Source organism: Lepidochelys olivacea (genome assembly GCF_965140295.1).
Source record: "Lepidochelys olivacea isolate rLepOli2 genome assembly, chromosome: 20".
NCBI lineage: Eukaryota > Metazoa > Chordata > Testudines > Cheloniidae > Lepidochelys > Lepidochelys olivacea.
The window spans coordinates 3,627,792-3,640,000 of NC_140430.1; the positions used below are offsets into that span (position 1 = coordinate 3,627,792).

Here is a 12,209-nt window from a genome sequence, read left to right on the forward strand (position 1 = left end):
GGCAGGGGGAGGGGCTGGGAATCAGGACTCCTGGGTCCTATCCCTGGCTGGGGGATGGGGGGGAGGGGGTCTAGTGGTTGGAGCGGGGGCAGGGCTGGGAGTCAGGACTCCTGGGTTCTATCCCTGGCTGGGGGATGGGGGGAGGGGTCTCGTGGTTGGAGCGGGGGCAGGGCTGGGAGTCAGGACTCCTGGGTTCTATCCCTGGCTGGGGGATGGGGGGAGGGGTCTCGTGGTGGGAGCGGGGGCAGGGCTGGGAGTCAGGACTCCTGGGTTCTATCCCTGGCTGGGGGATGGGGGGAGGGGTCTCGTGGTTGGAGCGGGGGCAGGGCTGGGAGTCAGGACTCCTGGGTCCTATCCCTGGCTGGGGGATGGGGGGAGGGGTCTCGTGGTGGGAGCGGGGGCAGGGCTGGGAGTCAGGACTCCTGGGTTCTATCCCTGGCCTCACTGACCCCACCACGGTCCCTGCTCCAGGCCGTTCCACTTGTACCAGGACTCAGGCTCCCGATCCCATCACAAGCCCTAAAGGAGCCATGTTGGCTCAGCCAGCCCATCTCCCACAGGCCAGGAGCCCCGCCGGGCAAACCACCCCCCGGATCCCAGGGGGAATCCAGCAACCCCCCACTGCGGTGAGTGGAGTTACCCCCGGGAGGGCAGGCTGGGCCCTAAGAGTGGTGGAGCTGGGAGTGTGGGGGGCAGGGGAACTGTATGAGGAGGGTTGTGGGGAGATGGGAGAGAACATGAGAAGGGATGGAGGCATGGAAACCGTGGGGGGTGAGCCTTGGGGGGGCGGAGAGCTATGGGGGGGCTGAGACTTGGGGAGGTGGAGAGCTATGGGGGGTGAGCCTGGGGGGGTGAGCTGTGGGGGGGTGTGGAGAGCTGTGGGAGGGTGAGCCTTTGGGGGGTGCTGGGGGGGTGAGCCTTGTGGGGTGGGGAGCTGGGGGGGTGGAGAGCTGGGGGGTGTGAGCCTTGTGGGGGGGAGAGCTGGGGGGGAAAGCTGGAGGGGGTGAGCCTTGGGCGGGGGGAGAGCTGTGGGAGGGTGAGTCTTGGGGGGGCACGCAGTGCGGGGGGGAGCCTTGGGGGCGGGGAGAGCTGTGCCCCAGCTCTCATGGGGATGTGGGGTCAGGCCAGGCCCAGCGGTCGGTTGGGGTCACTGGCCTTTGTGTGTCCGGCCCCTCAGCTGACACCAGCCCGGCGTTTACATCCCCAGCACGCAATGAGATTGCGTCATCGCAGCGTGACATCACACTACGAGGTGACAACGGCGTGACATCACCGCATGACATCACATGATGAGTTGACACCAGCATGATGTCACCGCGTGACATCCCGCAGCGACAGGGCACCGCAGCATGACCCCACCCCATGAGGTGACCTCACTCATTGAGGGCATGATGTCATCACATGGGCTCTTGGCTCCCACCCCCCAGAGCGTGACATCATTTCCCTGTGGCCTGACATCATTGTGGGCCCTGTGAGGTCATCCCGCTGTGGGGTGACATCACCTCGCCCTTGCAGCCTGGGCTGGATTCGTGGCTCCCTAGTTGCTCTGCCAGGCCCAGCCACTTGGAGCCCTGCCGAGGCCTGGGATGGGCACGATCCAGAGCCGGCTCACGCCACGGGCATGTCCCAAATGACACGCGTCGCTGTCAGACTGACAGCCAACCAAAGGGAGGTCCCCCCCAGCTGTAGTCTCCTCCCCCCTCCGAGACCCCCAAAGAAACAGGGAGTTTAAACTTCAAATGCGACACCATTTCCCGGGGACCCTTTGCTGGCAGCCCCAGAGGAGAGGCCAGAGAGGGAAGGTGCACCCCCCCGGCTCCCCGTCCCCCCAGATGGCAGGGCTGGGGCATTGGGGGTGGACAGAGGTTTTCCTGTCGCTGCCCCGACTCATTGCTCCAGGGATGCCCCCCCTGAAAATCTGCCCAAACCTGAGGCTTTGGAAAACCTCGGCCCCTGGAGATGTTTCATTCCAGACCCCGATTTTGCGAACCACTCGCTGGGGATGCCCTTTGCCGTGACGCTTGGGGGGGGCACCCCAGTCCTTCGAGAACTGGCTCCAACCCACAGCTCCCCTCCACATGCCAACTTCTCCCACGGCGGGGAGAAGAGACCCCCGTTTGCCCCCAAACCCAAGTGGCGCTGTGACCATGTGCGCCAGGGGCATTGCCCAGAACTGGGAGCCAGGCCCAGTGCCCTGCCCTGGCCTCTTCCTCTCCAGGGTATTTTTTTGGAGGGGTGGGAGGCCTCAGGTTCAGATTTTGCCTTGGGCCTCCCCAAAACTTCTGCGTGGCCCTGATGCCCCCTCCCGCTTTCCTCTTCCCATGAACTCCTCTGCTCCTGTACAGCCCCAGGGAGCTGGATGGGTCCAAAGCGCAACACCTAGCACCGCAAACGGCCTTCTAGGGCCAGGCGGGCAGGCGGTGGGCGTGAAACCCCCCCCCCGGAGATGGCACTTGGGTGGGGAAAGTTGTGAGTTTGCCGCAGGGTTTGGCTTCCTGCTGCCTTGTGCGTGTGCGTGTGTGTGTGAGCACGCCCACAGCTGTGTGTGTGTGTGTGTGTGTGTGTGTGTGTGTGCACAGATCCATCCCAGGTTTTCAAAGTGTCTCTGAAATTGTAGACAGCATGCTGTGTGAATTCAGTCCCAGGGTCTTCCCTCACACAGAGCTCAGCCCTCCTCCACATTCAGCCTTAAAAGTTTTTCTTTAAAAAAAAAAAAAAAAAAGCTTCGAAAAACTGCTCCACAACTTGAAAGGGGCAAAGAAAGAGAATTTTGTGTGTGTGTCTGTCTGTCCTGACACTTCCCCCAAATCCCCAGCGCTGCATCAAAGCCCAGCAGCCTAACACTGAGTCGCTCTCCCATGTGGAAAGACTCAAGAAATCATCGGGAAAGTTTCTTAAAGAAAAACAAGACTTCCTTCTCCAAGGTGGTCCTGGGCTCCAGTCTGAGAATGGAATATTTATAACCCGGCCTGCGTCGGGCAGACAAAAATCACTTTTTTTTTAACCATTTTTTTTTCTTTTGGTGGATTTCAAGGGAAAAGAAAGATGGGGAAAGTTTTGTGAAGGGGAAGACGAATGATCTTTGTCGCCGCTGGTTTGGGATTTTGTTTCTAATCGTTTCTCTGGATGTTACGTTTTTCTCCTGGAAAGAAGCGAAGTGCCCCGAAAAGTGGAATTTCAGCGTCGAGGCACCAAAGGGTGCGATTTTGGGGGAGAAAACATCAAAAAGGAAAAGAAAAGGATCCTTCCCTTGGAGCGCAAGTCACCAGCCCATTCCGGCTCCCAAAGGTACGCTGCATTTTTTAAAAATAATTCTTTAAAAAAATATTAACTGCAGTTTTGAGGGGGAGCAGGAATTTTGCCCAGCTGAACGGTTTCTGGTTCAAGGGGATGGTTTTGCTTATGGGACGCTTTGTCTCAGGACCTGCTGGAATGACTTTAATTTTGGTGTTTTTAAAACCACACACACCTTTAGAAAGACTTGATCCTTTCTCGACTCCACAAGATGCGGGAGTAGCTATTCTGTGACACCAAACTTCTGCGCCTACGGGGAAAACACAACCGTAGCTAGAATTCCCGAGTGCCCCATGGCCAACAAAACCCAGCTGACTTGACAGTAAATTTCCCTTCATCCAAGTCTAATTTTGCAAAGTTACCAAGTTGCTTTTTTCCCCTCCTCCCTCCCTCTCCTTTTGGCAAAACAATCCAGGAGGCTCCCAACTTCTGGAATCGGATCAGATCCAATTAAATCAGATGGGAGTGGGGGGAAGGGGGGAAATTACTCTGCCAAATTGCAATTTGTCAGGCAGGGATTACGCAGCCCAAGTAGGTGCTTTTCCCCCCGGCTTTTACTGCGTTTGCTTTTCGCACCACTGCAATTTGCTTTGCTTTGTGAACTTGGCGAAACAATTCCTGGGCTGGGGGCGGCCTCCCCCTCCTTCTTCGCCACAAGTCGGGCCAGGTCTCCAGTGGGTGCCAGTCCGTGGAGCTTGGCTGAGGGTTTGTTTGGGGCACTCCCACCCCCAGCAGGCCCGGATTGACTGGCTGACACATCCGTCCGTCCCGCTCCCGGCTCACCCAGCGGTGCTGATGTACTGAGCGGCCCAGAGAGCCCCGTTCCTGCAGCTGGCTGGGGGCTCAGATTAGGTTCAGAAAATCCCGGGGGGGAAGGGGCCGGTGGAGGGCTCCGCGCAAGGGAAGTGACATCGCGCGTTTCTTTATTGTGATGTGGAGAGACCCGCACGCACGCCTGGTGGCTGGGCCGAGATCACCCAGGGAGACCCTGGCGCTGGAGCTGGCTGGGTGGGTGGGCGGCGCGGGGACCGACCTGATGGAGGAAGGGGGTGGGGGGTGGAGCCTCCAGGGACAGGTGCAGGCAGCAAGCGAAGGCAAAGGCTGTGCTGGGCCAGGCTGCACCCTGGGGGTGGGTGGGGAGGCCCCCGTTCTCCAGCCCGAGGTCCAGGAGAAGGGAGCGGGGTGGCTGCCGAGGCCGCGTGGGAGCAACGGATCCGGCGCTGCGTCCAGATTGGGACACACGTCTGGGGCGGATCGGGCAATGGGGCCGGGGTGATAAGCGGGCACCCTTGGGGCAGCCCGTCTGTCGCCAGTGGCAAGCCCCGATGCGCCTGGTGCCAGGAGGGCGCCATCCCGCTCGTTCGTGGCACCCTGTGTCCTGCCCAGCCCCAGCAGAGCCCCAGGCCCTGCCAGGAGCCCCACCCAGGTGCCATCTAGCCCCCATCGGTTCCACTGGGCAAGGCCCAGCCTCTCCCCACCCCATCCATAGCCGGGTGGCACCTGGAGAGACGCGGGGCCCCCCTGCCGCTGCCCACGGCCCATGCCCTTCCCGAGGGTCTTTGCAGGCCCATCTCCAGCGTGACGGCCAGAGCCTGAACTCCCTGGGCAGTGGGAGGTGGATCCCGGGCGCGAACCAGCCGCACCCCTGGGACACGGCTCCCTTGGCTGGCTGCCGGTCAGGCTGGCACTGCCCGTTCAGGGTTAGGCCGAGGATTTCGCTCTCCCTGGATGAGCTTCCCAGAAGCCACCAGGAAGCATTCCCGGAGGCCGGGAGGTGCCCAACCATTGCCCCACCCGGGGAATCCTGCTGCCTAGCCCAGGGGTCCTGAGCCCCACTTTGCTGCATCAGCAATTCCTGGGCTTGCCACAGAGTTGTGACGTGACTGGGCGGGGAGGGGAGAATCCCTCTGTTGTGGCTCGTCAGGAGGTGTGTTATGGTAACGCCTGGAGGTGCCACCCATGATCCAGGCCCCAATGTGCCGGGCACTGCACAGACCCCACCCGAGATCAGGGCCCCGCCGGGCCGGGCGCTGCACAGACCCCACCCGAGATCAGGGCCCCGCCGGGCCGGGCGCTGCACAGACCCCACCCGAGATCAGGGCCCCGCCGGGCCGGGCGCTGCACAGACCCCACCCGAGATCAGGGCCCCGCCGGGCCGGGCGCTGCACAGACCCCACCCGAGATCAGGGCCCCGCCGGGCCGGGCGCTGCACAGACCCCACCCGAGATCAGGGCCCCGCCGGGCCGGGCGCTGCACAGACCCCACCCGAGATCAGGGCCCCGCCGGGCCGGGCGCTGCACAGACCCCACCCGAGATCAGGGCCCCTCCGGGCTGGACGCTGCACAGACCCCACCCGAGATCAGGGCCCCGCCGGACCGGGCGCTGCACAGACCCCACCCGAGATCAGGGCCCCGCCGGACCGGGCGCTGCACAGACCCCACCCGAGATCAGGGCCCCGCCGCGCCACGTGCTGCACAGACCCCACCCGAGATCAGGGCCCCGCCGGGCCGGGCGCTGCACAGACCCCACCCGAGATCAGGGCCCCGCCGGGCCAGACGCTGCACAGACCCTACCCGAGATCAGGGCCCCTCCGGGCCGGACGCTGCACAGACCCCACCCGAGATCAGGGCCCCTCCGGGCCGGGCGCTGCACAGACCCCACCCGAGATCAGGGCCCCGCCGGACCGGGCGCTGCACAGACCCCACCCGAGATCAGGGCCCCTCCGGGCCGGGCGCTGCACAGACCCCACCCGAGATCAGGGCCCCTCCGGGCCGGACGCTGCACAGACCCCACCCGAGATCAGGGCCCCTCCGGGCCGGGCGCTGCACAGACCCCACCCGAGATCAGGGCCCCGCCGGGCCCCGTGCTGCACAGACCCCACCCGAGATCAGGGCCCCGCCGGGCCGGGCACTGCACAGACCCCACCCGAGATCACTACCTACAAACACTGCCCAAGCGTCTCCACCCTGATGGGAGCTCACACACCGTATCCCACCCAGCCCTCGGCCTCTCTGCTAAGCCTTCTGCCACAGGGCCAGGGGCACGGGCGGCCTTGGCACTGCAGACACCGATCTGCTAGGAACCGGGCAGGGCCCGCTGACGCACTGCAGGCGGGCAGCAAAGCTTCAGTGGAGGGGAGCCAGCTCCCACGCGGGTCGTTGTCTCTCCAGGGAGAAGGGTCCGGGGGAGGTAACACCGGGCAGCTGATCCATTTGGGTCTAAGGCCTCGGACACAGCAGCCAACGCTGGGGTGCGGTGCAGATGCTCTGATTTCAGCCTGTACCTGCCTTATTTCGATTGAGCTGATGCTGGCTGACCCCTCCATTTGCCCCCGTTTCACCAAACCTTGCGAGGCCCCATCTCCATGGGGAAACTGGGCTGGGACCCCCTAAGAGGTGAACACAGAGGGACCTGGTGCGGAGGAGCAGCTTTGTCCAGCTTCGCACCCACTTCGACTGGGAACCGGGGGGATGCGAACTGCCGCTGCTGAAACCCAAAGCAGGGCAGCAACTCTGAAATGGCTTGAAATTAAGTCATGTAGACAAAACCCTTGTTAAACCAGTTTAGACCCTCTGAGCTAAAGTCGCTGAGGAATGGGTTTGCTCCCATTTAACTAACCCAGTGCGAGTTCATGTCCGGACAGGAACGCACCCAGGCCCCCGCTTGGCTCCCGGCTCCCTGGGCATAACTGCCACCGGGCTCGGCTCCATGGGCCTCATTTTCTGGGGCCCGACGTGGGCCCCCTGCTCGGGCACTCCCCAAGTAACGCATCTGTGCTGCACCCTTTGGAGAATCCGGGCTGAAGGGTCTGTCCCATGGCGTCCAGGAGCCGGTGGGGCCTGCCCCAGCTACCTGCAGGGATGGGGCAGTTATTGCTTTGTGGGGGGGGTCACGGCTGTCCTGGGGGGCCTGGGGTTCTGGGCAGGATGGCTGGGCAGGGCTTGGCTGAGGGTGGCTGGGTTTTTTAAGGTAAAATGTCAATTTAAAATAATCTCATCGTTTGGACTGAGAAACCTGTAGCTATTCTGACAGTGCAGTAAGAGCTGGGGGGGTGGAAAAGTAGAGCGGGGCGGCGTGGGGAGGGCGGGCTGGGAGCCAGGACGCCTGGGTCCTATCACCAGGTCTGGAGGCCAGTGGGGACTAGTGGGTTTGAGCCAGGGGGAAGGGGAGCCCCAGGACGCCTGGGTTCTGCTCACGCCTTCACCACTGACTCTGGGTGTGAATTAGGACAAGTCCCTTCGCCCCTCTGGGGTAATGACACTGAGCCAGTGACTCAGGCTTCACTTAATCCCTGGTTGGTCCCTGCAGGTCTTTGGCTGCTGAAGAAGTGGGAGCCGGGGTGGGTCCCAGGCTGGGCACAGGGCAGGGGGCCCGGCCCCATCGGATCCAGCTGATCTCGGTGCTGCGCCCTGGGTTCCGGGTGCGCCCAATGGGGTGCGAGGACCCTGCCCGATGAGGGGTGAGGGCTTCAGGCTGGGGCCCCACAGCCCCCACCCGCCGTCCATCTGCATTTGCTCCTTGTTTATTTGTGCATCTGGCTCCATGCGGCTCAGCCCTCGGCCCCGGCCCAGCGCAGGCTCCCGTCAGCTCTGCGCCAGCCCTCCGCGAGCGGGGGGCCGCTGGGCCCGGGGACCCCAGGCCGCGTGGGGTCTTCAGCTCCAGAGCTATGGGGGAGGCTGCCTCTGATCACAGCCCTTCCCGGTGTCTCAGACATGCACTCAGGGCGGCTGCTGGTTCACAGCCCGTGAACTGGCCGTGGCTCAACCGGGCGGGGTATTTCCATCACATGCTTGGTACAGTTAGGTTCAGGTCGGGAGTGAGGGGCAACGGCAGAGCTGTGGGGCAGCCCAGGGCTGGGCTGGCCGGGGGCTGCGGGTCAGGAATGAGGGGCGCTGGCAGAGGCGGGCACCTGGCCCGCTGGTAATGTGGCACGCCGAGCCGGGCGAGGCTGCCCGCTTCAGAGAAGCCTCCGTCCCGTGCAGTGATTCATTGCAGACACCTTGCAACATGTCGGGGCCATGGGGCACGAAGGGAGAGGCTGGGAGCTGGAGAATCCCGTAACTCGATGCCCGCTGGGAGGCTGGGTGGGGGCTGGGAACAGCCCACACCTGGTGGCAGCTGGGTGGCCTTTTACATTCTAAGGGGCCCAGCCCCATTGTGCCGTGGGCTCCCATGCAGAGGGCAGCCGCATGGGAGCAACTGTCCCTAAATCACAGTCGTCGTCCCCCCCGCCATCCCCTTGAGGGCGTCTCTCCAGCCCTGTTCTTGCTCTGGGGCCTCATTGAGGCATCCCAGCTGGCGCGTCTCCCCCTGAATCAGCCGGGAAGGAGGGGGAATATCCCCTCCAAGTTGGCTTTATGAGCGTCTCTGCCCAGCTCCTTCCTGTGGGGGCAGCTGGGTTCTCTTGCTGACTCGGACATGTGGCGTGTCTGTGGGTCTGAAGTCACTTGCCTGCGCTCTGCCTCAGTTTCCCCAGTGCCAGAAGGCTGCAGCGATGGCTTCCTGGCGGAGGTGAGGGGCTGCAGAGCCCCCTGCAGGGCACCTAGCAAGGGGGTGTCGCCTCACCATCTACCCCCACCCAGCTGCAGAGTAACGAGAGGAGCAGCTGAGAGGAGGGGGAAGAAGCAGCGAAAACAGAACTGGGTTTTGGCCGCTCCACATCCGGGGATGAGGCGGAGTCAGGGGGGGTTTGGGGCTCCCCCCTCCCAGGATCTCAAGACTCAGGCCAGGACTACACCCAGCGACCCACTATCATCCCTCGGTGCCGGGCGTTCCGGAGCCGAGCGGCTGTGATGGCGATGCCAGTTTGCGTGGTTCTGCGGGCTCCTTGGTACGGATCTCGTGGGACCCGGGCTTGGGGCATGGCCGGGAGGCTGGTGTCTAGGGACGTAGGAACGGCCAGGCAGTGTTTCCTGGCTCAGACCCAGGGGCTTCAAGCCCAGTTTCTTGTCTCCTCCAGTGGCTTCCTGCAGGAGGCGCTTGTGGGGTGAACTGCCGATAGGAGGCTTCCTGCCCCGAAGCAGGAGGGGTTTGATCCCTCCCCCATGCTCCCCCTCCCCCTTCCCAGCATCACGCTGTCCTTCCCCATCCTCGGTTGCATCCCACTCTTGTGGCAATGAGTTCCACAAGCTAACGGGGGAAGTCGTTATGAATTAGATGCGGACAGTAAGAGTGGGGGACTTGGACCGGTCCAACAGAACACAAACCCCAAGAGTCTCTCCCCATTCTCTGGCTCTGAGGAGGATGTGGTCTGGAGCTCCTGAGATTGGTGCTCGTTAGCGTCAGTGACAGGCGCCTCTCGGAGCGGGGCGGAGGAGCTGCTGACCACAGAGAAACTGGGATATTTATGGTGATCCGTCATAGGGGGCGCTGAGATTTCGGGGTTTGATCCCCACCCCCTTGTCTTCCCTGTGGGGGGAGACACCCACCCCTTGGCCATCATCCCACGAGACCTGAGGTGTTGTCACTGCCCCGGCAAGGCTGATTGGTTGCTGTGTGACCCTACCTGGATGTCCTGCCTTCAGCAAGGCGGGACTTCCTGGCTTGCCGGCCTGTTGCGAGCCAGGCCCCTCGCCCGTGAAGGTCTGGGGCAAGGGGAGGGGCAACGCTGAGCGAGGTCCCGCCCCCGTGGCCGCGTGGGAGGGAGCTGGGCCAGCAGGGGCTCCCGGCGGGTGGACTCCCAGCCAGGCGGATGCTTAGCCCCACATGTGCAGCGTGGCTGTCCCCCCGCAGCCCCCGGACCACCGAGCAAGAGCAGGCGGCCCTGCCGGCTGGCACACCCGGCCTGAGGGCTCCCGGCCCTGCAACGGGCCGGTCCTGGGCTGAGCCGGGCGGCTGGGTGGGCAGGAGCAGAGACCAGACAGGGCAGGTGATGGTCCCGGGGTCCTCTGCACGCAGCTCAGCCGGCGCCCCTCACTCCTGACCCGCAGCCCCTGCCAGCCCAGCCCTGGGCTCTGCCCCCCCAGCTCGGCCGGTGCCCCTCACTCCCGACCCACAGCCCCTGCCAGCCCAGCCCTGGGCTCCCCCGCAGCTCGGCCGGTGCCCCTCACTCCCGACCCGCAGCCCCTGCCAGCCCAGCCCTGGGCTCTGCCCCCCCAGCTCGGCCGGCGCCCGTCACATCTGTGCGAGTGTAGGTGTGTGTGTGTGTATGTCTGTGTGTGTGTGTGTGTAGGTCTGGGTGTGTGTGTAGGCAGGTGTGGGTGTGTGCAGGTCTCTGAGTGTGTAGGGGGGGCGTGCAGGTCTCTGGGTGTGTAGGGGGGGCGTGCAGGGGGGGCGTACAGGTCTCTGGGTGTGTAGGGGGGGCGTGCAGGGGGGGTGTGCAGGTCTGGGTGTGTGTAGGGGGGTGTGCAGGGGGGGCGTGCAGGTCTCTGGGTGTGTAGGGGGGCGTGCAGGGGGGGCGTGCAGGTCTCTGGGTGTGTGTAGGGGGGTGTGCAGGGGGGGCGTGCAGGTCTCTGGGTGTGTAGGGGGGGGCGTGCAGGTCTCTGGGTGTGTGCAGTTCTCCGCGTGCGCAGGTCTCGTCTGCCACGTGCCCATGTGTCGCTGCATGTGGGTGCAAAGCCAGATGTTCCAGCTGTCAGGTGGCCCGGGGGGAGGGAGGGGCGCCGCCCCCCAGCTCGGTACCAGCCCACCCAGGCCCCCTTACTGGGCACTGCCGGGAGCTCAGCTGGCCGGCCCCACGTGGGTTTACCGGCTTGCCCAGGAGGATAATGGAGGGGTGAAGGGCCAGGGGCAAAGCCCCTCAGAGCCGCGGGGGCCCCAGCCCCCAGTGCAGGGCGTCGCTAGGACAGCGGGGTGCGTGCCCGGCGCCTGGGAACTGAACCAGGGTCTCTGGAGCAGGGGCCTGAGTCTCCCCATTCAAGCAGCTGGGCTCCGCAGCTGGGGCGGGGACAGACTCATGGGCGGCCCTGTCCCAGCCAGCGTGTGGGATGCTGGCGGTCCCCCCGACAGCTCTGCAGGTCAGCAAGGAGGGCGGTGGGGGAGGGGGCGTCTCCTATGAAAGCAGTGGGGAGCCCCAGAGGCTTTGCTGGAGGGGAGTGTAGGGGAAGGTGCCTGCAGACACCGGGGCCCGGCGCTGGCCTGGCTGACCCGGCCCCAGCCCCGTCCTCGACTCTCCCAGCCTCCGGGCCAGCGGACCACCTTGGAACCGGTGCCCGGCCCTCCCCCGGCATGGGGATCAAGCTCCTTTCAGAGCCCCTGAACCTGAAGCAAGGGGCTTTGAGGCAGCTGTCTGGCCCGGGCAGATTAGCAGCGTGGATTGAATGAGGCGGGCGGCCCCACGGAGGGGTCAGGCGCGGGGGGGGGGGGGGTGCTGGGACAGAGACACAAGGCCTCTTTCGGGGCAGGGAGAGTAGGGGCCGGCGTGGCCCTTCCCGGGGAACCTCGGGGGCTTTTGGCCATAGTGTCCCCCAGCCCCAGCTCACTGGTGATTTCGTTTTTCTCCGTGACCCAGCCCCAGCCTGTATCAGCATGTGGGGGAGGGAGGGGGGGGTCTGCCGCCGGGGCAGGGGCTGGCTCAGGAGGGTGGGAAATGGGACCTTTCCCCTCTAGGGGGCTCTGGCTCCCATCTGGCCCCTGGCCGGTCGTTCAGTGACTTCTGGGCGCGGGAAACCCATGGGGGGGGCCCGGGGAAGCTCGTTCTCCAGGGGCTGCCCCCATCTTCCCGTCCCTTATGCAAGCAGCGTGGCTGGGGAGTGGCACTGGATGCGTGCGGCTGGCAGGCCGGGCGGTGCCATGCCTGGGGCACGCCCTGCGGAGTGGGGGGTAGCCCTGGGGCTGGCTCTCCGTGGGCGGGGGGAGGCCGATCCATGCAGGAGCCGGAGCAGTGGTTTCCCTAAGGCCGCGCAGGGTTAAACCAATCGGGCACTTGGCCGACCCCGGGTCACTGAGCGGCTGCTGGGGGCGGGGGGGGGCTGTGG

General features: G+C 64.6%; 1 protein-coding gene across 2 annotated transcripts in view; it reads left to right on the forward strand.

Moving 5' to 3' along the window:
* The first annotated feature begins 579 nt into the window (after positions 1 to 579).
* Positions 580 to 12,209, forward strand: part of GLI1 (GLI family zinc finger 1) — a 40,141-nt gene continuing 28,511 nt past the window's right edge. Inside the window, exons 1-3 of one of the 2 annotated variants that reach the window (XM_084610750.1) lie at positions 580 to 626; positions 1,208 to 1,367; positions 3,151 to 3,288. The gene's annotated coding sequence lies outside the window, so the exon portion shown is untranslated. Of the gene's footprint in view, positions 627 to 1,207; positions 1,368 to 2,742; positions 3,289 to 12,209 lie in introns of those variants that run through there. The other variant, XM_084610749.1, reaches the window with a different exon arrangement.